The sequence below is a fragment of the Armigeres subalbatus genome, chromosome 1 (genome assembly GCF_024139115.2).
Source record: "Armigeres subalbatus isolate Guangzhou_Male chromosome 1, GZ_Asu_2, whole genome shotgun sequence".
Lineage (NCBI taxonomy): Eukaryota > Metazoa > Arthropoda > Insecta > Diptera > Culicidae > Armigeres > Armigeres subalbatus.
This window is the reverse complement of record NC_085139.1, coordinates 101,477,248-101,502,701: the sequence shown is the minus strand read 5'-3', so window position 1 is coordinate 101,502,701 and position 25,454 is coordinate 101,477,248. Positions and strand designations below refer to the sequence as shown.

The window sequence follows — 25,454 nt, the reverse complement described above, 5'->3', positions numbered from 1 at the left end:
GATTCTGTGAAGAATCCTTTCCAGGATTCTGTGAAGAATCCTTTCCAGGATTCTGTGAAGAATCCTTTCCAGGATTCTGTGAAGAATCCTTTCCAGGATTCTGTGAAGAATCCTTTCCAGGATTCTGTGAAGAATCCTTTCCAGGATTCTGTGAAGAATCCTTTCCAGGATTCTGTGAAGAATCCTTTCCAGGATTCTGTGAAGAATCCTTTCCAGGATTCTGTGAAGAATCCTTTCCAGGATTCTGTAAAGAATCCTTTCCAGGATTCTGTGGAGAATCTTTTCCAGGATTCTGCTTAGAATCCTTTCCAGGATTCCGTGAAGACTCCTTTCCAGGATTCTGTGAAAAATCCTTTCCAGGATTCTGTGAAGAATCCTTTCCCGAATTCTGTGAAGAATCCTTTCTTGGATTCTGTGAAGAATCCTTTCCAGGATTCTGTGGAGAATCCTTTCCGGGATTCTGTGAAGAATCCTTTCCCGAATTCTCTGAAAAATCCTTTCCTGGATTCTGTGGAGAATTCTCACCAGGATTTTGAGGAGAATCCTTTCCAGGGTTCTGTGAAGAATCCTTTCCAGGATTCTGTGAAGAATCCTTTCCAGGATTCTGTGAAGAATCCTTTCCAGGATTCTGTGAAGAATCCTTTCCAGGATTCTGTAAAGAATCCCTTCCAGGATTCTGTAAAGAATCCCTTCCAGGATTCTGTAAAGAATCCCTTCCAGGATTCTGTAAAGAATCCCTTCCAGGATTCTGTAAAGAATCCTTTCCAGGATTCTGTAAAGAATCCTTTCCAGGATTCTGTAAAGAATCCTTCACATGATTCCGTGAAGAATCCTTTCCATGATTCTGTGAAGAATCCTTTCCATGATTCTGTAAAGAATCCTTTCCAGGATCCTGTGAAGAATCCTTTCCAGGATCCTGTGAAGAATCCTTTCCATGATTCTGTGAAGAATCTTTTCCAGGATTCTGTGAAGAATCTTTTCCGGGATTCTGTGAAGAATGGTAACTTTTTTCCCGAATTTTAACAGAATTTTTAAAAAATTCTCGACTGACGCTGCAGAACCTAATTCCTAACGAAATTTAGATAAATTCATATAGGAACGCGGATGATTTAGAGTCGGAATGCAGATGCATTCTTGTTGGGATTCAGGCAAATTCTATAAAACTGCAGGTGGAAGGAGGAGAAAGCTTTTTTTAATGTGTTAGTCATAGAAATTGCGTTACAAGTATTTTGTATATACGATTGTATAACGATAACCATTACAATAATATTGAGTATTCGTATGTTATTCAAAATCTTAATCAATCATTCAATCAATTTCTTAATCATCAATAAATTCAATTAGCACCAACTATAAACAATATCCATCAGATTAAACGGAATTGTACTCCAGTAAACTCTACAATTCTCACTCGGGTCACCCTCGGTGAAGTCCTCATTTCTTCGATCCTCTTGGTGAATAATTGAGTGCACCATATCCATGCGGAGCCGTTGAAACGAGTGTAACAAATTAATTAACATGTCATCGAAAGATGGTTTACCGTTGTCCTCCTGTCCAACGTCCAAGTTGCCTTTGATGTTTTCGAGCATGGAAAATGTTACATGCCGGCCGGAGGGTGAGATCGATCCTGTTGGCATCGTACAACGCGTACCACAACCCGCCCGCCCTGGTAGTCAGCGTTTGGGGCGGAGAGGTTGACTATCTAGCGATAATGATTAATGGGCCATTGATTAAGCCAACCAAATCGAACCCCCAACGGATGGAGGATAGGATGTGATGTGGAAACAAAGGCATTTTTGCCTTCGATTCCTCCGGTGCTGTGGCTTATGAAGTTTCCCGTTCGCCATGTGTCAAGTAAATAAAAATATGTTTTTCCCAGAATGTGCGCCCGCGGAGGAAAGGCTCGCTTTTGAAGGTTGAATCTTGGTGTTTCGGAGCTAGGAAGGTAGGGGAGGAGGGCTCGGTGCAGAAGTGCACGCAGCGCTCACCCAAGAGGGTTTCAAGATGATTAGTCTTAATTTAGTGTGGTTAGCCGGCTCCATGGATCGATAGGTACGTCAGTTCTCAGAAGTGTCATTCATTAGCCAAAACGGGGGTTTCAAACAGTTAGGTGGTTGTTTAGTAATTAATTACGTACGGATTAACGTGCGGATACTTCAAGCGGAAAATTGCGACCCACCGGGTTGGTTGGGGAGTTGGGTGAGAAATGTGTCGGTTGTTGAGCGATGATAGTTCAAAATGTTGCGATTTATGTTGAAAGGTATCATGAACTAAGAGCAGATTGGATCTACAATTCTGAAAATATGAGGCTAATATAAAACAATATTGTAATCACTTCTATAAATCAAAACTCTACAACAAAATGCGCCTTCAAGTTATCTGAAAATATCCTAGCACAAATTTGCTGAATACAAAATCCATGAAAGGATTCACTACAGAATCCTGGAAAAGAATCTCCACAGAGTTCTGGGAAGGATTTTTCACAATGTTTTGGGAAGAATTCTACGCCGAATTCCGCTTCATAGAATTATGCGAAGGATTTTCCATAGAAAACTAGGAAAGATTTTCCAGAGAAAACTAGGAAAGATTTTGCACAGAAAACATGGAAAGATTTTCCACAGAATTCTAGAAAGGATTTTACCCAGAGTTCTAGAAAGGATTATCCACAGAATCCTGGTAAGGATTCTCCACAGAATCCTGGTAAGGATTCGCCATCGAATCCTGGTAAGGATTCGCCATCGAATCCTGGTAAGGATTCTCCACAGAATCCTGGCAAGGATTCTCCACAGAATCCTGGCAAAGATTAGCCACAGAATCCTAGCAAGGAATCTCCACAGAATCCTGGCAAGTATTTGACACAAAATCCTGATATTGATTCTCCACATAATCCTGGCAAAGAATCTCCACAGTATCCTGGCTAAGATTAGCCGCAGAATCCTAGCAAAGATTCTCCACAGAATCCTGGTAAGGATTCTCCACAGAATCCTGGCAAGGATTTTCCACAGAATCCTGGCAAAGATTCTCCACAGAATCCTGGCAAGGGTTCTCCACAGAATCCTGGCGAGGATTCTCCACATAATCCTGGCTAGAATTTTCCACAGAATGCTGGCGAGGATTCTCCGCAGAATCCTCAGAATTCTTGCAAGGATTCTCCACAGAATCCTGGCAAAGATTCTCCACAGAATCCTGGCGAGGATTCTCCACATAATCCTTGTGAGGATTTTCCACATAATGCTGGCGAGGATTCTCCACAGAATCCTCAGAATTCTCCACGAATTCTTGCAAGGATTCTCCACAGAATCCTCCCCAGAATCCTGGCAAGGATTCTCCCCAGAATCCTGGCAAGGATTCTCCACAGAATCCTGGCAAGGATTCTCCCCAGAATCCTGGCAAGGATTCTCCCCAGAATCCTGGCAAGGATTCTCCCCAGAATCCTGGCAAGGAATCTCCCCAGAATCCTGGCAAGGATTCGCCACAAAATCCTGGAAAGGATTCTCCACAGAATCCTGGCAAGGATTCTCCACAGAATCCTGGCAAGGATTCTCCACAGAATCCTGGCAAGGATTCTCCACAGAATCCTGGCAAAGATTAGCCACAGAATCCTAGCAAGGAATCTCCACAGAATCCTGGCAAGGTTTCTCCACAGAAACTGGCAAGGATTCTCCACAGAATCCTGACAAGTACTCACCACAGAATCCTGGCGAGGATTCTCCACATAATCCTTGCGAGGATTTTCCACATAATGCTGGCGAGGATTCTCCCCAGAATTCTGGCAAGGATTTGCCACATAATCCTGGCAAGGATTCGCCACAAAATCCTGGAAAGGATTCTCCACAGATTCCTGTCAAGGATTCTCCACAGAATCCAGGCAAGGATTCTCCACAGAATCCTGGCAAGGATTTTCCACAGAATCCTGGCAAGGATTCTCTCAGAATCCTGGCAAGGATTCTCTCAGAATCCTGGCAAGGATTCTCCATAGAATCCTGGCAAGGATTCTCTCAGAATCCTGGCAAGGATTCTCTCAGAATCCTGGCAAGGATTCTCTCAGAATCCTGGCAAGGATTCTCCACATAATCCTGGAAAGAATTCTAAACAGAATCCTGGCAAGGATTCTCCACAAACCTGGAAAGAATTCTAAACAGAATCCTGGAAAGAATTCTAAACAGAATCATGTAAAGGATTCTAAACAGAATCCTGGAAAGGATTTTAAACAGAATCCTGGAAAGGATTCTAAAGGCAATCGAAAGGCATTCTAAAAAGAATCCTGGACAGGATTCTAAACAGAATTTTGGATAGGATTCTAAACAGAATCTTGGAAAGGATTCTTAACAGAATCCGGATGAATTCCTTTCGGAATTCGGATGAATTTCTTTTGGAATTCGGATTTATTCCTTTCGAAACTCAAATGAATTTCTATCGGACTTTGGATGAATTCCAGTCGGGATTTGGATAAATACCTGTTGGAATTCTGTTTATGGATTCTAAACAGAATTCCGACAGGAAATCATCCGAATTCCGACAGGAATTCATCCAAATTCCGACAGAAATTCATCTGAATTCCGATAGGAATTCATCCGAATTCCGACAGGAATTCATCCGAATTCCGACAGGAATTCATCCGAATTCCGAAAGGAATTCATCCGAATTCCGAAAGGAATTCATCCGAATTCCGACAGGAATTCATTCGAATTTCGACAGGAATTCATCCGAATTTCGAAAGGAATTCATCCGAATTCCGACAGGAATTCATCCGAATTCCGACAGGAATTCATTCGAGTCTCCGACAGGAATTCATTAGAATTCCGACAGGAATTCATACAAATTCCGACAGGAATTCATTCAAATTCCGATAGTAATTCATTCAAATTCCGATTGAAATTCATTCGAATTCCGAATCCGACAGGAATTCATTTGAGCTCCGACAGGAATTCATTCGAGTTCCGCCTGGAATTCATCCCATATCTGACTGGAATTCATCTGAGTTCCGACAGGAATTCATCCGAATTCCGACAGAATTCATCAGAAATCCGACAGGAATTCATTCCAATTCTGACAGGAATTCATCCCAGCTCCGACAGGAATTCATCCGAATTCCGACAGTAATTCATCCGAATTCCAACAGGAATTCATCCGAATTCCGACAGGAATTCATCCGAATTCCGACAGGAATTCATCCGAATTCCGATAGGAATTCATCCGAATTCCGACAGTCTACATTTGATTGACGGCAAATAAATAAATAAATTCATCCGAATTTCGACAGGAATTCATTTGAATTTCGACAGGAATTCATTCGAAATCCGATAGGAATTCATCCGAAAACCGACATGAAATCATCCTCAATTCGACAGGAATTCATCCGAATTCCGACAGGAATTCATCCGAATTCCGACAGGAATTCATCCGAATTCCGACAGGAATTCATCCGAATTCCGACAGGAATTCATCCGAATTCCGACAGGAATTCATCCGAATTCCGACAGGAATTCATCCGAATTCCGACAGGAATTCATCCGAATTCCGACAGGAATTCATCCGAATTCCGACAGGAATTTATCCCGTTTACGACAGGAATTCATACTTATTACGACAGGAATTCATCGGAATTACGACAGGAATTCATCCGAATTCCGATAGGAATTCATCCGTATTCCGACAGGAATTCATCCGAATTCGACAGGTATTCATCCGAATTCCGACAGGAATTCATCCAATTCCGACAGGAATTCATCCGAATTCCGACAGGAATTCATCCGAATTCCGACAGGAATTCATCCGAATTCGACAGGAATTCATCCGAATTCGACAGGAATTCATCCGAATTCCGACAGGAATTCATCCGAATTCGACAGAATTCATCCGATTCCGACAGAAATTCATCTGAGTTCCGACAGGAATTCATCCGAATTCCGACAGGAATTCATCGGAATTCGATAGGAATTCATCCGAATTCGACAGGAATTGATCCAAATTCCGACAGGAATTCATCCATATTCCGACAGGAATTCATCCGAACTCCGACAGGAATTCATTCGAATCCCGACAGGAATTCATCCGAATTTCGAAAGAAATTCATCCAAATTTCGAAAGGAATTCATCCGATTCCGACAGGAATTCATCCAAATTCCGACAGGAATTCATCCATATTCCGACAGAAATTCATCCGAACTCCGACAGGAATTCATTCGAATCCCGACAGGAATTCATCCGTATTTCGAAAGAAATTCATTCAAATTTTCGAAAGGAATTTATCCGAATACCGATAGGAATTCATCCGAATACCGATAGGAATTGATCCGAATTCCGATAGGAATTAATCCGAATTCCGATAGGAATTGATCCGAATTCCGACAGTCTACATTTGATTGACGGCAAATAAATAAATAAATTCATCCGAATTCCGACAGGAATTCATCCCAATTGCGACAGGAATTCATCCAAATTCCGACAGGAATTCATCCGAATTCCAACAGGAATTCATCCGAATTCCGACAGGAATTCATCCGAATTCATACAGGAATTCATCCGAATTCCGACAGGAATTCATCTGAATTCCGACAGGAATTCATCCGAATTCCGACAGGAATTCATCCGAATTCCGACAGGAATTCATCCGAATTCCGACAGGAATTCATCCGAATTCCGACAGGAATTCATCCGAATTCCGACAGGAATTCATCCGAATTCATCCGAATTCCGACAGGAATTCATCCGAATTCCGACAGGAATTCATCCGAATTCCGACAGGAATTCATCCGAATTCCGACAGGAATTCATCCAAATTCCGACAGGAATTTATCCGAATTCCGACAGCAATTCATCCGAATCCGACAGGAATTCATCCGAATTCCGACAGGTATTCATCCGAATTCCGACAGGAATTCATCCAATTCCGACAGGAATTCATCCGAATTCCACAGGAATTCATCCGAATTCCGACAGGAATTCATCCGAATTCCGACAGGAATTCATCCGAATTCCGACAGGAATTCATCCGAATTCCGACAGGAATTCATCCGAATTCCGACAGGAATTCATCCGAATTCCGACAGGAATTCATCCGAATTCCGACAGGAATTCATCCGAATTCCGATAGGAATTCATCCGAATTCCGACAGGAATTCATCCGAATTCCGACAGGAATTCATCCGAATTCCGACAGGAATTCATCCGAATTCCGACAGGAATTCATTCGAATTCCGACAGGAATTCATCCGAATTCCGACAGGAATTCATCCGAATTCCGACAGGAATTCATCCGAATTCCGACAGGAATTCATCCGAATTCCGACAGGAATTCATCCGAATTCCGACAGTAATTCATCCGAATTCCGACAGTAATTCATCCGAATTCCGACAGTAATTCATCCGAATTCCGATAGGAATTCATCCGAATTCCGATAGGAATTCATCCGAATTCCGATAGGAATTCATCCGAATTCCAATAGGAATTCATCCAAATTCCGACAGGAATTCATCCGAATTCCGACAGAAATTTATCCGAATTCTGACGGGAATTCATCCGAATTCCGACAGAATTCATCCAAACTCCGAATTCCGGTAGGAATGCATCCGAATTCCGGTAGGAATTCATCCGGAGTAGGAATTCATTCCAACAGGAATTCATTCGAATTCCAAAAGGAATTCATTCGAATTCCAACAGGAATTCATTCGAACGATGACAGGAATTCATTCGAATTCCGACAAGAATTCATTCGAACTCCGACAGGAATTCATCCGAATTCCGATAGGAATTCATCCGAATTCCGATAGGAATTCATCCGAATTCCGACAGTAATTCATCCGAATTCCGACAGTAATTCATCCGAATTCCGACAGTAATTCATCCGAATTCCGACAGTAATTCATCCGAATTCCGACAGTAATTCATCCGAATTCCGACAGGAATTCATACGAATTCCGATAGGAATTCATCCGAATTCCGACAGGAATTCATCCGAATTCCGACAGGAATTCATCCGAATCCTGATAGGAAATCATCCGAATTCCGACAGGAATTCATCCAAATTCTGATAGGAATTCATCCGAATTCCAACAGAAATTCATCCAAATTTCGACAGGATTTCATCCGAATTCCGACAGGATTCGAATTCCGACAGGAATTCATTCGAATTCCGACAGGAATTCATTCGAATTCCGACAGGAATTCATTCGAATTCCGACAGGAATTCATTCGAATTCCGACAGGAATTCATTCGAATTCCGACAGGAATTCTTTCGAATTCCGACAGGAATTCATTCGAATTCCGACAGGAATTCATTCGAATTCCGACAGGAATTCATTCGAATTCCAACAGGAATTAATTCGAATTCCGACAGGAATTCATCCAAATCTCGACAAGAATTCATCCGAATTTTGACACGAGTTTATCCGAACTCCGACAGGAATTTATCCGAAAGGGATTTATTCAAATTTATCCAAATTCCGACAGGAATTCATCCGAATTTCAAAAAGAATTCATGCGAATTTCATAAAACTCAATCCCCTCGAATTCCAATAGGAATTCATCCAAATTCCGACTGGATTTCGTCCGAATTCCGACAGCGATTGATCTTAATTTCGACGGGAATTGATTCGACAGAAATGCATCCGAATTTTGACAGGAGTTTATCCGAAAGGAATTAATTCGAATTCCGAAAGGAATTTTCTCGAATTCCGAAAGGAATTCAATCTGAATTCAAAATAAATTTATCCAAATTTCAATAAGAATTCATCCGAATTCCGACGGGAATTTATTCGAATTGCGACAGAAGATCATCCAAAAAAATAAATAAAAGTCCGACAGGATTTCATCCAAATTTCAACAAGATATTTCCCGGATTCCGATGGGGAATCTGAACTCCAATGGTGGAATTCATCTGCATTGCGGCCGATTGGAAATCGTTGCTATTCCAACAATAATTCATCGGAATTCCGGCAAGCTTGCTTTTGAATTTTGAAAAAAAATTGGGTGTTATTAATTAATATCGACATTACTGCCATAATTTGTCATAAACTTGTTTAACTTTTTATACTAATGCGTCTTAGTTTTGATTGCATTTTTCATTTTCGACAGATTTTGATTTCTCAATGGAATACTTTTGTTCTGGCAAGAATTCGTCTCTCAAATAATTTGCGTGATTCCTACTAGAGTCTTTGCTTGTGCTCAATTAAGTTAATTTTGACAAGTATTTGTGTGAAGTCCAACGAAGTTTTGTTTGATTCCGGAAATTTTCAGAACAATTACAATTTTGAATTAATCTGTGTCTGAATCGTTCGTTTTTTTAATAATTTAGTTAGCACTGACAAAAATACCTTTTAAACAGGGATTAAAAGTTGGGGGCCATCCATTGTTGCCACTGTGTTCATTCTGCTTTCTTGGTGAATTTCGAAACCGCCGCCTTGAAGATTGCAACATTTGTTCACGGGTCGTCACCAACTTAGAACACAATCCCGATTTGAAAGATTATCAAAATCTGCTACCGCAAGGGCTCCCATGCAATCGGAATCCCTTATCGACCCACACGGCTTCCAGATCCGTTCCCTTTAGTTGGTGCTTGGTGATGCGTCATCGACGCCACCGACTCCGGAAATAGGATATCCAATTAGGTGTATGAAGGGGAACTGCCTGCACCTGCTGACTTACATACGGTGTGATGCATCCAACGTGGTTAAGCCTTCGGAAGCTCAAGCCATGTGCATCTCCAGCAGCGAACACCAACCAACGAACCGAACTACAAGTGTGCGATATGTTAATAACTTTCAGATAATTGTTGTTCATAATTCCTACCCCCTTTGCCGTTGCTGCCGCTCGGCTCTTTCCCACCACAAAGTTGGGGTCCCAACGGGAACATCACTCATCCAGCTGCTGTAGTACTCGGGCTGGCAACTGCACGTATGCATAACTGCGAGTTACTGAGTTGCTGCAATTCGGTTCCCGGGTGGCGGTGGCGCCGTTCGGCATGATGAAGTTTTCAAAAGGCGTGTAACGTAAGAAGCTCCTGTTGGGATTATTTTCCAACCCATATTGCGTCGTGCAACGACCCACTCTAATTACAGTCTACTCTACTCTGCTACAACACTCTCCAGCTCTCCTACCCCTCTAACGCCTAGCGACCTCTGTTCACTGTTGTGTTATCTGTGTTATCAATATAAAAATTGCACCACATTCTAATTTATTGTTTTCTTCTTCTTTCTTCCCTGTTTGTTTATCTATCTCTCCGTTTCCGCATGTTTGCGCCTCTTTCTTGTCTATCTATTTCACAGGTAGCAGCCATGATGTCCTGCCCTTCCATTACCATTACCACTTCTTCCACCAGCTTTGCACGCAGATTTCCCTCCGGTCCACATCGGAGTTAAGGTAAGACTAAAAATTGCACTTCTTTTATTGGTTTATTTTTTTCTTTCACCACTTGTTTCCATTTTATTCCAACGAATTCCGGTTATTAATAGGATACTTAAACTTGATATCTACCATTCATAACACCGAGTGAATCCGCATATTGAATATGGTTTGAGCAGTTTTCTGATGCATGGCGGACATAACGCCTCCATTCAAGCTTTTCAGGCGTATCCCAAGATCGATATTTTCCATCACTTTTTTTCCCGCCGAAAAAAAAGTTTTCATTGTAACAACGCCCAAAATTATTTAAGTGGCTAAGCAGGAAGGTGTTCGCTACTTTGCTTATCAAATATTTTTTCGATTAACGTCATACTGATTCCAAAAAAAATACTAAAAATACGCTCAAATCTGGTAATTCTTTAGAGTTTGATAAACAATGAATAAGAATTCCGTTGAAAAATTCTGTTTCATTCGTGTTTGATACAAAATACATGTTATTGTGACAAAAAAAAACTTTTTTTTAACATGACCAACATTATTTCAAAGCAGATCATAATTTCCTTATCAACAACATTCTCATGCATCAGAGAAGGAACGGTGACATCATTATCACAGAGTTTTGAAACAAAATCACTGTTGCAAATAAACAGATTCATCTACCCAATGGCAACATTGCCTTTCTCATAATTCTCCAAACAGTAACAACTTTCCATACGCTTTTTTGTCATAACTTTTGAACACAGCATCCGATAGTGCATATGAAGTAGTACAGCCTCTCAGTACAGTTTTGATTTTTGAACGGAATAAAAACATTCCACTAACGAACACAGCGAGACACATACAACTTTTCCGCCCTTCCTTGCTTCAGGGACGGGATGCTACGAGAGACGCTAAATATGTTATGAGCCCTGTTGCTGCTACTTCCCCGTTGTAGGTTCACATAACTCGAATCATTTCGCAATGCTCAACTCCTTGGTCCTCACCCGGCCGGCCAAGCGGGGTCGGTTACGAAACGAGTGGACGAACAATGCTCGTTACGACTGTTGATATGATTTTGCTCCTCCAGCACCACCAGCGTCGCATCTTGTCGCCTCATCTGGAGGCGCATCTAACGACGATGACAACGCAACCCCCCACCCGTATGTATGTTTGTTGGCAAAAAGCCCCGAGTTGGTGCCTGCCTACCTGCTTTACTGCACAACTGCTGACAACCGGGAAGGTATTTCAGGTCCATCCAGGAAACAGCACCACCGGAATTTGAATCTTTTATTGGCTTGGTGGAGCGCGCTCTTCTCGGATGGCCATCGTCGCTCCCCGAAGGTCCTCATCACCCTGCATGCCCGTGTCTTATTGTGATAGCCTTTAGCCTGCATTACATGGCTGTTGCACGTCGTTGGAAGCAAACCGACCGAAGCAACGACGCAGCAACGGGGTTGTGTCCGTTTCCGGTCCGGATTTCAGTTGCCGCGCGCGGAGCACTCGGTTCGGACTTCGGTGCCGTAACAAACTCAGTTTTATCTTCAACTGCTCGGAATAGGAAGGGCACAAGTTGTGTCCATCCGCCGTCATCATCGTTGTTGATGCGAGGCGGGGGTAAGGGCTACTCGGTGACCGTTTCCCAAAGTTAATTGGTGGTTTTGATGGGTAATGCTTTTTGGGACTTTGTGGCTTAGCGATGGGTCACATGGGATCGTCTGTGGTTGGGAAATTAGTTGCTAAAGGACAGGCCCCTAAATATGGACTTGATGAATTGATTTTTGTGTAAGCCATGAAGGAAAATTTGAGTTTTAAGGCCGTATTTCATAATCGATCATGATTCCAGATTATTTATTTATTTATTTATTAAAACTAAGGGCGAAGTGGCCTCTGCGGTAAATTGGTCCTCCACGAGCAATGTCAAAATGTATTTGAATGATAAGCTTTTTTTGTTAAATATCTTGGCTGTGCATATGGACAGCACATGTTTCGAAATGGACAGATTGAAATGAAATTTGCGAAAAAGAATCCACGTGTCTTGGAGTGACTCGAACCCTCAACCTCCTACTCTCTGATAGGCGTGATAATCCCTACACAACAAGACCACTTGAAGGTCACATTTGCGGAAAAGCTATCAGAATCCGAGTACCAACCTCTACCGCGGTATTTTTTTTTGCAAATTATCTTTCGGAGATATTGTAGTTTTATTAAATAGTCAAAAAGTGTACAAATTCGGTACTTGTTCTTTACATGTTATAATTTCATCAAGATTGCACCAATATTTGATTTTAAATTAAAGACAATTCAAAGCCAAATAAATGGGAATGTTTTCCAGTCAACATAGCTTTTCTTTCCGATGAAGTTGGTTACCTGAATTACAAGATTTGATCGGAGCCATAAAATAATATCAAAACGAATGGGTGACCCAAAAAAATGTGAAAGGACTCAATATTTGATTTTTTACCTAAAAAAGCTCATTTTTCAAAAATCTATCTAGCGCGACCTCGAAACGATTTTTTAGAAAGTCGGTTTGTTCTACAAAAATTATCCAGACAGGTATATTTTTCATTTCAGGTTGAGCACCATGACTTCTCGAACATCGATTTTTTTGGGCCACCCTTATGTACAATGTAGATAATCAAAAGTGTTACATCGTGCTCCAAATCATTTGGAATTCTGATAGGAATTCATTTGAAACCTACATAACTTTTTTTCGAATTCCGACAGGATTTCATTCGACATCCAGCGAGAATTCATTTGAAATCCGACAGAAATTGTTTCGAATACCGACAGGAATTCATTCGAATTTCGACAGGAATTCATTCGATTTCCAACAGGAGTTCCATTCGAATTCCGACAGAAATTCTATTCGAATTCCGACAGGAATTTCATTGAAATTCCGACAGGTATTCATTCGAATTCCGACAAGAATTAATTGGACTTGATTCGATTCCCGATAGGAATTCATTCGAATTCCGACAGGAATGTATCCGATTTCCGATAGGTATTCATTCGAATTTCGACAGGAATTCATTCGAAATCCAACAGGAATTCACTCGAATTTCGACAGTAATTCACTCGAATTCCGACAGGAATGCGCTCGAATTCCGACAGGAATTCACTCTAATTCCGACAGAAATTCACTCGAATTCCGATAGGAATTCACTTGAATTCCGACAGAAATTCACTCGAATCAGATAGGAATTCACTCGAATTAAGCCAGGGATTCACTCTAATTCCGACAGGAATTCACTTGAATTCCGACAGGAATTCACTAGAATTCCGACAGGAATTCACTAGAATTCCGACAGGAATTCACTAGAATTCCGACAGGAATTCACTAGAATTCTGACAGGAATTCACTAGAATTCCTCACAGGAATTCACTCGAAATCCGACAGGAATTCACACGAACTCCGACAGGAATTAATTCGAATTCCGACAGAAATTTATTCGAAATCTGACAGGAATTCATTCGAAATCCGACAGGAATTCATTCGAAATCCGACAGGAATTCATTCTTATTCCGACCTGAATGCATTTGAGTTCCGAGAAAAATTCATTCGAAATCCTACGGGAATTCATTCGAATTCCGACAGGGATTCATTGGAATTTCGACAGAATTCATTCAAATTCCGACAGGGATTCATTCGAATTCCGACAGGAATGCATTCGAACTCCGATAGGAATTCATTCGAATTTCGACAGGAATTCATTCGAATTCCGACAGGAATTCACTCGAATTTCGACAGTAATTCACTCGAATTCCGACAGGAATGCGCTCGAATTCCGACAGGAATTCACTCGAATTCCGACAGGAATTTACTGGAATTCCGACAGGAATTCACTCGAATTCCGACAGGAATTCACTCGAATTCCGACAGGAATTCACTAGAATTCCGACAGGAATTCACTAGAAATCCGACAGGAATTCACTCGAAGTCCGACAGGAATTCACTCGAAATCCGACAGGAATTCACTCGAAATCCGACAGGAATTCACTCGAAATCCGACAGAAATTTATTCGAAATCTGACAGGAATTCATTGGAATTCCGACAGAAATTTATTCGAAATCCGACAGGAATTCATTCTATCTCCGACCTGAATGCATTTGAGTTCCGAGAAAAATTCATTCGAAATCCGACAGGAATTCATTCGAATTCCGACAGGGATTCATTCGAATTTCGACAGAATTCATTCAAATTCCGACAGGGATTCATTCTAATTCCGACAGGAATGCATTTGAGTTCCGAGAAAATTTCATTCGAAATCCAACAGGAATTTATTCAAATTTCGACAGACATTCATTTGAATTCCGACAGAAATTCATTCGAATTCCGACAGGAATTCATTGGAATTTCGACAGGAATTCATTCGAATTCCGACAGAAATTATTTCTGTCGAGAGTTCATTCGAATTCCGACAGAAATTATTTCTGTCGAGAGTTCATTCGAATTCCGACAGCTTTGAGGTTTATTAACAACCGGTGGCTTAAGCGCCACTTCCAGGATCCGGAAGACCACCGTTCGTGTTGTTTTGCCCGACTAAAACTCGACATCTTTCCTCAGGGGTCACGCGAACGGTCGCTGGCTGAAACTTAAAATAATGCTTCGGGCCAAGTTCTTTCCCCAACTTGGCCACCTGCCAAGTTACGTTTCTCAAACTTTTTCAACCCGCTAACAAATCCCGGCAGAAATTATGCTAGGTGAAGAACCGAAGTAGATGACGGAACGGAAAGCAAACGGGGCGATCTTACAGTGATTGCTTCAACTAAAAGGAACTAAAACGGAACTACTCGATATTTTTCCTTAAAAATTCATGGGGTTTATTTGCTTCGGGTTGAACACATTTGGAATTGGTACGGAAATGGAAATGTTTCTCTAGATCATGGCCATGTCTACACATAAGTCACACACCTGCGCAGGTTTTCTTCTTCGTCGACTTTCTGGGTTTCGCCGGCACGATGGCGGCAAATCGGTTCGGAACGATGGCTATCCTTGACGATGGCGGCGACAAAAGAATCGCCTAGCTGCAGGATGGTGCGCAGCTGATGAGCCCGTGCAAGTATGGCCGCACTAAATACATTCTAATACTAAATACATGCGAAATGGGTGGCAGCTGGACGGAAGGCCTCTGATTTCTTTGATAGAGCTACGTTGACGGATGTCGCGCTTCCCGGGTTGATTTTCCCCTCCGGGCAAGGGGCAACGTACCTCCGTACGGCTTCGCTTTTCACGGCTATGACCGCCCGTGATGAAATGAACCCTCGTACGCAATTGGCGACGTATTCCACGCGCCAAGCTCTCCGAACGGTCCGGTAGGGTTTGGAACGTTTTGGACCACCGTCGATTGAATGGTGATCGACGGTTCACTTTTCGCTTCACTTTTCGACGAAACTTCACCACACTCAGGCGGGCGGGCTTTGACGAGCGCACGGACTCCACAAAAAGCTCCTCCAAACGATAAATCGGCGATAATGCCACAAACCCTTTTCGTCGACTCCGAAAATTCCAGCCCGTACCAAAAAAGCGCCACGCGCTTTTTTGGAACTCTACATAAGTTCGAATACAAATGTTTGATCATTGAGTTTGTAAGCCCAATGTACATATTCTGTATAAGTATTGGTGTCAGCGTTAGCGGTATATATACGCTAACGAATGTGTGTGGTGTTGACATTCTGTCACTTGTTGTTTGTTTATTACGCGCGGTGAAAATGAATTGGGGCATTGTAAACAGCATTTTTTGAAGGTCAAAATCATTGCGGTGTGCTACAAAACTGAGATTTTGGGGAAGATTGATACCCCAGTGGCCCGGTGATAAGACGGAGATCAGCCCTACATGTTCCAATAGGACGATAGCCCTTTATACACGGAAAATTTGATTTAAGCCTTATATGGGGACAATTTCATCGACTTTTTGGACAAAACTTTGCGACCTCCCAGCTTCCAGGATTTGAACCCTCTCAACTTTCTTGTTTGGTCCTTTATTATGTTAAAGCTGTACGAAAACAAGGTCAGTAACTTTGACCAGTTCAAGACGTAATTCTCAAATCCTGGAACGAAATGCCCATGCAGACCGTGCGTGCCGCTTGCGATGGATTTCAGAAACGTTTGAAGCTCATGAAGAAGTACAAAATAAAGGTCATTCCAGAAGAAATGTTACAAACGTTCCTTATGAACAATACTTCCAATGAAATGCAATCGGGAAAAGAAATAATTTAATCTCAATTTTTAAACATTTTTTTGAAAGTGTATTCGAACTTATTGAACACCCTGTACACTTTAAAAATAGAACTTCACAAGAGTCGGCTATACCGACAATCGAATCAAATCTCGACAAACTAAACTTTACTCAAACTCTTTAATAAAAATCCTTAAAACTCGCAAAACTTCTAAATGCGAGCCGTTATGGAAGCGAAATGAACGAGTTTGAGTTTGTTCTTGAACAAGAAACCTTCTACAACAATTAACCCGTTATTTAGCAATTGCGCCAATTTAAATTTGAAATGGCGTCATAAAGTTCGCGCCTTCGGACCGGCGTCGACAGGAATTCATTCGAATTCCGATAGGAATTCATTCGAATTCCGATAGGAATTCATTCGAATTCCGATAGGAATTCATTCGAATTCCGACAGGAATTCATTCGAATTCCGACAGGAATTCATTCGAATTCCGACAGGAATTCATTCGAATTCCGACAGGAATTCATTCGAATTCCGATAGGCATTCATTCGAATTCCGACAGGAAATCATTCGAACTCCGACGGGAATTCATTCGAATTCCGACCGGAATTCATTCGAATTGCGACAAGAATTCATTCGAGTTCCGACAGGAATTCATTCTGATTCCGACTAGAATGCATTTGAGTTCCGAGAAATATTCATTTGAATTACGACAGGAATTCATTCGAATTCCGACAGGAATGCATTTGAGTTCCGAGAAAAATTCATTCGAAATCCTACAGACATTCACTGGAATTCCGACAGCAATTTATTCGAAATCCGACAGGAATTCATTCGAAATCCTACAGGAATTCATTCTAATTCCGACCTGAATGCATTTGAAATCCGACAGGAATTCATTCGAAGTCTGACAGGAATTCATTCGAACTGACAGGAATTCATTCGAATTCCGACAGAATTCATTCAAATTCCGACAGGAATTCATTCGAAATCCGACAGAAATGCATTTGAGTTCCGACAGGAATTTTTTCGAATTGCGACAGGAATTCATTCGAGTTCCGACAATTCATTCGAATTCCTACTGGAGTTCATTCGAATTCTGACGAGAATTCTTTCGAATTTCGACAAAGATCCATCCGAATTTCGACAGGAATTCATCCTGTAAGTATAAATAAAACTGCCGTGGAAATTTGAATGAGTTTCCCGTGGATTTCCGAATAAATTTCCTGTGAAATTCCAACTGAATTTGCCGTGGAAATTTAAATGAATTTCCATTTCGAATGAATTTCCCGCATAATTTAATTGATTTACCGTGGAAATTTGACCAAATTTTCAGTGGATATTCGAATGAATATCCTCGCAAATTTTGAATGCATCTTCAGTGAAACTTTAAATGATTTCTCTGTTGAACTTCTTGTTAATGGGTCGTTCAGCAATGATGCCACAGGTTTTAGGGGGAGGGGGTCTACGATTTTGTGACACTACATATATAAGGTATACAAAAACGCGTGACAGAGAGGGGAGTCCAGAAATCTCCAAAAGTAGTGGACGTCATATTTGAATCGCCCTTAATTATTATGCGAAAATTCGAACGAATTACCTGAGGAAATCCCGCTGTTATTATTCTGAACACAGGTTTACACAATTAGTTCTTGTCTTGTCCTGGGGTGGCATTGTGCATCTCGATTCGAACGTAATTCTATCGAGTCGAACATGTTTGGCATTACGGCTTTCGATTCGATCTCAAGAACGACTCATCGTTCGAGGATGCTCGAGGAGGTACAAGAATAACGAGATGTTTTGGCATTATGGGTACTCGATAGGACACTGTAAACGACTCAAGTCGAATGAAAATCACTCGTCACCTTTATAGCTTTCGAATGTTGTTCGAGAGTCATTTCTTGCTGAAAGTTTTTCATTATATTTGTTATTATTTCTCTACGGGAAGAGTACAAATGTTTCATTATTGTATCTTGAAGGAAAGAATATCATTAGTATACCTACTTTTATAGCTTCCAGACAATATACAAACTCTAATAATCCCGAAATCCTCGTAAAAACGACTTCAACTTAAATCGTTTTTTTTTTTGCAGTTTTCACGTATTGCTTGACGATTTCGATAAACCGTGTGAAAAATCTATGGGGTAAATCTGCGTAAAAACGTATATATTCCAAAATCTACGTAAAAATAGTTGAGTTAAATAAAAAAACGCGAAGAGATGACCCAAGTGCATCTAACTAACACATGAAAATATCAAAGTAATTTATTATCGAATTCTTTTAGCTTAAAATTATTTAGCTCAAAATTGGATCTGTGGCATAAACTCGAATAAATATAATAAATGCTAAAGCATTTGATGAGTTTGATTGCTCTACGTATGCGGTCGCGTGTACTCAGACGGCTAATGACGGTGGAAGACCGACACTTGATTACAATTAGAGCAATCAAACTAAACAAATGCTTTAGCCAGGCTTGTAAAATGTCATCTGCATGTCATTTGACTAATTTGCTCATAACTTTCTTTAGAAGCAAAATTTCTTCCATAATTTTGAATGTACTCATAACGCTTGAGTAGGGTTATATTTTGTCCAAGGGTACATTGCTCTAAGTATAACATCAAAGGCTGGAGAGTGAAAACTCTCCAAAATGTCACGTGTCATTTGACATAATGTCATTTGAATGACATTTTGCCTCCCACGCCCCAGATTACATATTTACAGCAAAGTCTCGTTAGACAAAGTTGTAGGCCCATTTAACCGCTATAAGTTCGTCATACAACATGAATTGATAGCTACCTTCTGAAACAAGTTCTGGGAAAATTATACAAACGAATGCAAATGACATTTTACAACACTGGCTTTAGCAAAGCCATGCACAGCCAAGACATTTAACAAAAACAAAATGGTTTTCGTATGGCCGAGTTGCCGAATAATAAAACTTATAATTTGTGTCGTAACTATATCTCAATTTATAAAACATCGATACGACATGTTTGTTTAAATAATGTTTTAATCGGTTTCAACAGCTCAATAAATAATATTGCTTTTATAGTCATTAAGCACGATTTGCTTGTTCATAAATTAACTGCCAATTCATGCCATGAAGGATGCCTTTCGAACAGGCAACATGCTACACGCAGATGAAATTACTCTTATTCTCTTTGTATACTCACATTCGCAATGCGTTGAAGGTTGTCTCTCCAGCGGGCGGCATGATAAACACGGAGACAGCTATCTCTTATTCTCTCTGTTTACATTTCGTTTGACAGAACATACTCGATTGAGCTAGTACACCACCATTCGAAATCTTGTACTGCGACTGAATGAAGTCGAACGAAATACATAATGCCGCATTTTTTTCGAAACGAATGCAAAAACTTACGAATCGAGTGATTCGATTCGAGATGCGCAATGTCACCCCTGTAAAGCGATAGGGTCGACTAAATCTATCACTCTTTTTTTTTTGTCATTACTCATTGTGCATGTTTGAAGCACATCATAAGTAGGCAGTACTATGGTCACATATAAGTCCCATATGAATTTTCGTCGTTTTCGAGTTAGCACCTGTAACGGTCATATTCATCATAGTATTATCAAATGCAACGTTTGTTTGTTTGTTTTCAAATGGAATGTTTGTTCAGAAGAAAAAGAAAAAGAAGTTTGTTCGGGAAAAGTCGAAAAAAATATCATGCCAGTTTGTCCCAGATGGAGAATGGCCGCATATGCGTATCTTTTTCTTTGATAATGGGACTCATTGCGGTCGTTTTCAATATGGGACAAGTAGGCTTGATGTTTGTTTCTCATTTTCTCCATTTGATGTTTTTCCATATGGGACTGATATGCGATCATAGGCAGTGTAGTTCAAACATAAAAGCGACCAAACCTACTGTGCAATGTTGTTGGGAAAATTCTGTGGAACTCGATTCATATCTTTTAACCACATTTCATCCATAGAACAGTGACATCTCGTATCAACCCGGGACGAAAATGGCTCATTAACAGTAAAACATGATATTGATGACAAAACATGATATCAACTTGTTTGAAATAAGAGTAAAAATATCAAGCGAAAATAACAGAAATTTGCACTGAAATATCATAAAAATATCAGGTTATGCCATTAACAAGAACTTATCAATATCTTGAGCTATTAGTTTGTTCTTATTAATAGCAAAACCTGATATTTTTATGATATTTCAGTGCAATTTTTTGTTATTTTCGCTTGTTATTTTTACTCTTATTTCAAACAAGTTAATATCATGTTTTGTTATCAATATCACGGTTTCTACCCGGGAACCGCTCAGTTCACAGTATTAGGTTTTGTTTAATGTTTAGTTTAATGCCGCGAATACAACGTGCCCACACATCATCTATTCATCGACTTCAAAGCCGCATATGATACAATCGATCGGGACCAGCTATGGCAACTAATGCACGAACACGGTTTTCCGGATAAACTGACACGGTTGATCAAAGCGACGATGGATCGGGTGATGTGCGTAGTTCGAGTTTCAGGGCATTCTCGAGTCCCTTCGAAACCCGCAGAGGGTTACGGCAAGGTGATGGTCTTTCGTGTTTGCTATTCAACATCGCTTTGGAAGGGTAATACGAAGAGCAGGGATTAACACGAGTGGTACAATTTTCAATAAGTCCGTCCAGCTATTTGGTTTCGCCGACGACATAGATATTATGGCACGTAACTTTGAGAAGATGGAGGAAGCCTACATCAGACTGAAGAGGGAAGCTAAGCGGATCGGACTAGTCATCAACACGTCGAAGACGAAGTACATGATAGGCAGAGGTTCAAGAGAAGACAATGTGAGCCACCCACCGCGAGTTTGCATCGGTGGTGACGAAATCGAGGTGGTAGAAGAATTTGTGTACTTGGGCTCACTGGTGACTGCCGAAAATGACACCAGCAGAGAAATTCGGAGACGCATAGTGGCTGGAAATCGTACGTACTTTGGACTCCGCAAGACGCTCCGATCGAATAGAGTTCGCCGCCGTACCAAACTGACAATCTACAAAACGCTAATTAGACCGGTAGTCCTCTACGGACACGAGACCTGGACGATGCTCGTGGAGGACCAACGCGCACTTGGAGTTTTCGAAAGGAAAGTGCTGCGTACCATCTATGGTGGGGTGCAGATGGCGGACGGTACGTGGAGGAGGCGAATGAACCACGAATTGCATCAGCTGTTGGGAGAACCATCCATCGTTCACACCGCGAAAATCGGACGACTGCGATGGGCCGGGCACGTAGCCAGAATGTCGGACAGTAACCCGGTGAAAATGGTTCTCGACAACGATCCGACGGGCACAAGAAGGCGAGGTGCGCAGCGGGCAAGGTGGATCGATCAGGTGGAAGATGACTTGCGGACCCTCCGTAGACTGCGTGGTTGGCGACGTGTAGCCATGGACCGAGCCGAATGGAGAAGACTCTTATATACCGCACAGGCCACTTCGGCCTTAGTCTGAATAAATAAATAAATAATAATAATGTTTAGTAGTAGCGACTAAGCTAAGAGGGTTAATGTGCACTCCATGAGTCCTTAACATCCTAGGATAGGGTACAGTTTTTAGTCTCGACCCCTAGCCTATACAAGCCTAGATTAAGACGCCTTTATTAGATTATTACAACAAGAAAACAGAAGCAAACACAATGAAGGTGCAAGCAATTGTTTATAAAATAATTAAAATATTTAATAGAATAGATTAGTACAATTATAGCATACTTTTAATTATATTTAGAATCACTTAACACTAATACACTTATACTTAAATAAGAACAAAATAATGGCAAATGATATTGACCATATTGTCGTCTGATCTTTTATTTCTTATATTAATCATGTCCATCTTTTATTTTCTTACCTGATCAACTATTTTCGTCTTCACTGGTACTCCAATTTACAATCGGAAACGGCAACGCCACCTACCGAAATTTAATTTTTCGACGAAGGCAACTGCAAAGTTTTGACTCGTAAAAAATGCATATTGCATATGCATTGGAATGGCACACTACGATACATTATAAATTATAAATAAATCTAATAAAAAATAATCCAGTGAAAATTCAAACTAATTGCCGGATTTTGACTTGGAAGTCCAGTTAGGAAATATTTTTTAAATTCCGAACTGCACTTCGGATCGCAACTGTTAGTTCATTATTAGATATTAGATTATTAAATATAAACTTAGATTTTGATCCAACTTTGAAGTCAATTTGTGTTTCGATAACTTCGATTTGGAATAACATCGAGTTTGGTTTCTACCGAGTGGAATTTCTCAACCCCCTTTATAATGCACGACCACCTTCAACATAAACCAGCTACAAATGTCCGATATTTACAGCGCAGCAATCGCTACAGCACGACAAAGACTACCAAACTCGAAGCGTAACAAGTTTAAAGAGGATTTTCCTACCCTTTGTACGAGTATGTCTCTCTGTCCGCAACCCATCCGATTCCCGCTTGGGGCCAAAAAGTCCATTTTCTCGGTCCTCCACCGTCTTCACTGCACCGCTGTCGATCTCGTCGTCATCTCAGGTGCCGGTGGACACAATGTCACATATGGCTCCGAAGATGGAACACCGAATGCTGCACCGAAAGTTTCCACCTTGAAGACGCTCCAAACTAGAAACAAACACGCAGAGGCAGATGCTCGGAACGGGTTGGAATGGCAAATAAATATAAATAACATTTATTTGAGCGATGCTTTTACAAGGCACTTGCCCCTACTGCTGCTGCTGAAGCAATTTCCTCCTTACATTAGGGGTGGTACTCTAATTACGTAAGGAAGAATTTTCGTGTTATTCAACCCGAACACCCTCCCACCATAGCATGATTGGTTTCATACAAATTGTATGAAACCCCCCTCCCCATCATAAGCCATAACGTAATAAACGTTCGACCCCATAATGTAGATAGGGAAAAGTACTTCGAAATGGAAAGAAAGGAGGAAATCTATTAAGCATATTTGCGCTGTCCTTCCAATGCCCATACGGATGAAAATGTTGGGGGTGGGGGCGGGGTCATCATACATTCAGGCGTAAACATTGTGAACGATGGGTTCGGAAACTTTTGTTTCTTCGACGAACGGCCATCGATCGGCTGATGGTTCTCCGGAAACCGAACTTTGGTCAATATTGATTCGGAAGGTAGAAGGAGCGATTGTGGAGTTTGAGTAGCAACAGCAGTATCAACGTCAACGAAGATGGGTGGCTATTGGAGGTGCTGCTCAAACGTACACAAAGAGTGGATTTCTTGCCGAAGTTTCCAACTCGGAAGAGATTGGCGCCGAAAGGGTATGATCTCTTAATTTATATCAAATATTGTTTCAGTTGACCGGTTTGCGGAATTAGCCTGCAATGCAAATCGAAATGTTATTGACAATATTATGATATCAAGTTGTTCGGATTACGATTAAAACTTGGTCGCCTGTTTAAACGCGCAGATTTCTTCAGCTCAATTGTGACAACATTTTCTGATTTTCATGGGAATCGATAGAATTTTATTCTGCCAATAATTAGTCTTATTTTTTTTCTCAGGAACTTTTCTGAATACCGTCTAGAATTTTTATACATTGTCACGAGCTTATGTAAAATATTAACTGTAAAACATCCGGAGGATCCGTAAAATAAACAAATTTATAATAAATGTTTTGTAAATTTTGACGGACATTTGTCTACATTCCATTGGATTTTCATTTTGTTTTAAGAACAAATATTCTAAATATTGCTGCTTCCAAGCTCAAACAGAAATGTGTCTAAATTCATACAATTCATACAAAACATTGGCTAAAATCCGACATGAATTTGCATGAGTTCTAACGAATATTTACCAATGCTTCGACAGAAATTTACTTCATCAAGCATATTTCTAAACTCCGCTAAACATTTGCATGAAGCCAGTCAAAGATTTGGCTCAGATTTCGACTGGTATTTTAACAAATTTCGACATAAATTGAATTAAATCCCGATAAAAATTTCCTTAAATTCATTCCGACAAAATAATTGACAAAATTCCAACAAGAATTTAAATGCTTACAGAGATTTAAGAATGTTACGTTAGAAAATTTCGATAGAAATCCGACTCAATTCCGTGAAGAATTTTTATAAATTTTGACTGTAATATGATGTTATTTGGACAGAAATTTGATTAAACTGCGACAAATTTTTTGAAAAATCCCGCAGAAATTTGATTATATTCCGACGGGAATTTGTTCCAATTATTAGAGGAATTCGACCAAATGTTGATGGAAATTCAACTAAAACTCATTGGAATTCGACTTTGACTTTGAAACTTTGACAGAATTTTGATTAAACTCCGACAAGAATAAGACCGAATTTCGAAAGTAACTTGACCATATCCCTTCAGAGATTTGTCCAAATTTCGATAGAAAATCGAAGAAATTGACAAGTCCAGCAACAATTTGACAAAAGTCCGACAGGAATATGCCTGAAATTTATCTTGAAATGAACTAAATTCTGACAGTATTTTGCCTAAGTTCGATCTGGAATTTGATTGATTTCTGATAGGAATTTGTCCATATTCCGAAAGAGATTGTGCTAACTGAAACGTGGTTACGCTCCGATGTCGCTAGCTCAGAGTTCGCAGCAAACTACTCAGTTTTCCGCTGTGACCGAAATGCCGCCTCAAGCGATCTTCAGCGTGGTGGTGGTGTCCTGATAAATCCGGCTTAAATTGCAATTCAGTGGAACTCGCAAACTGTGTAAATCTCGAGCAAATCGCTGTGCGTGTTAAACTACAGAGAACAACGCTCTACGTATGCGGTTTCTACCTCCGACCAAACTCCCAGCCGGCCCTGTACTCTACGCATTCTTCTGCTGTACATCAAATCTGTGATATGGCATTGGACTCGGACCAGATCGTCGTTGTTGGTGATTACAACTTACCACATTAGCATGGTCGTTTGATGAAGACGTAAACAG

At 40.7% G+C, this 25,454-nt stretch overlaps 1 protein-coding gene across 1 annotated transcript in view; it reads left to right on the top strand.

Moving 5' to 3' along the window:
• Nucleotides 1-10,267: 10,267 nt before the first annotated feature.
• Nucleotides 10,268-25,454, top strand: part of LOC134203692 (polypyrimidine tract-binding protein 1) — a 723,317-nt gene continuing 708,130 nt past the window's right edge. The window contains exon 1 of the mRNA XM_062678576.1: nucleotides 10,268-10,361. The gene's annotated coding sequence lies outside the window, so the exon portion shown is untranslated. The remainder of the gene's footprint in view (nucleotides 10,362-25,454) is intronic.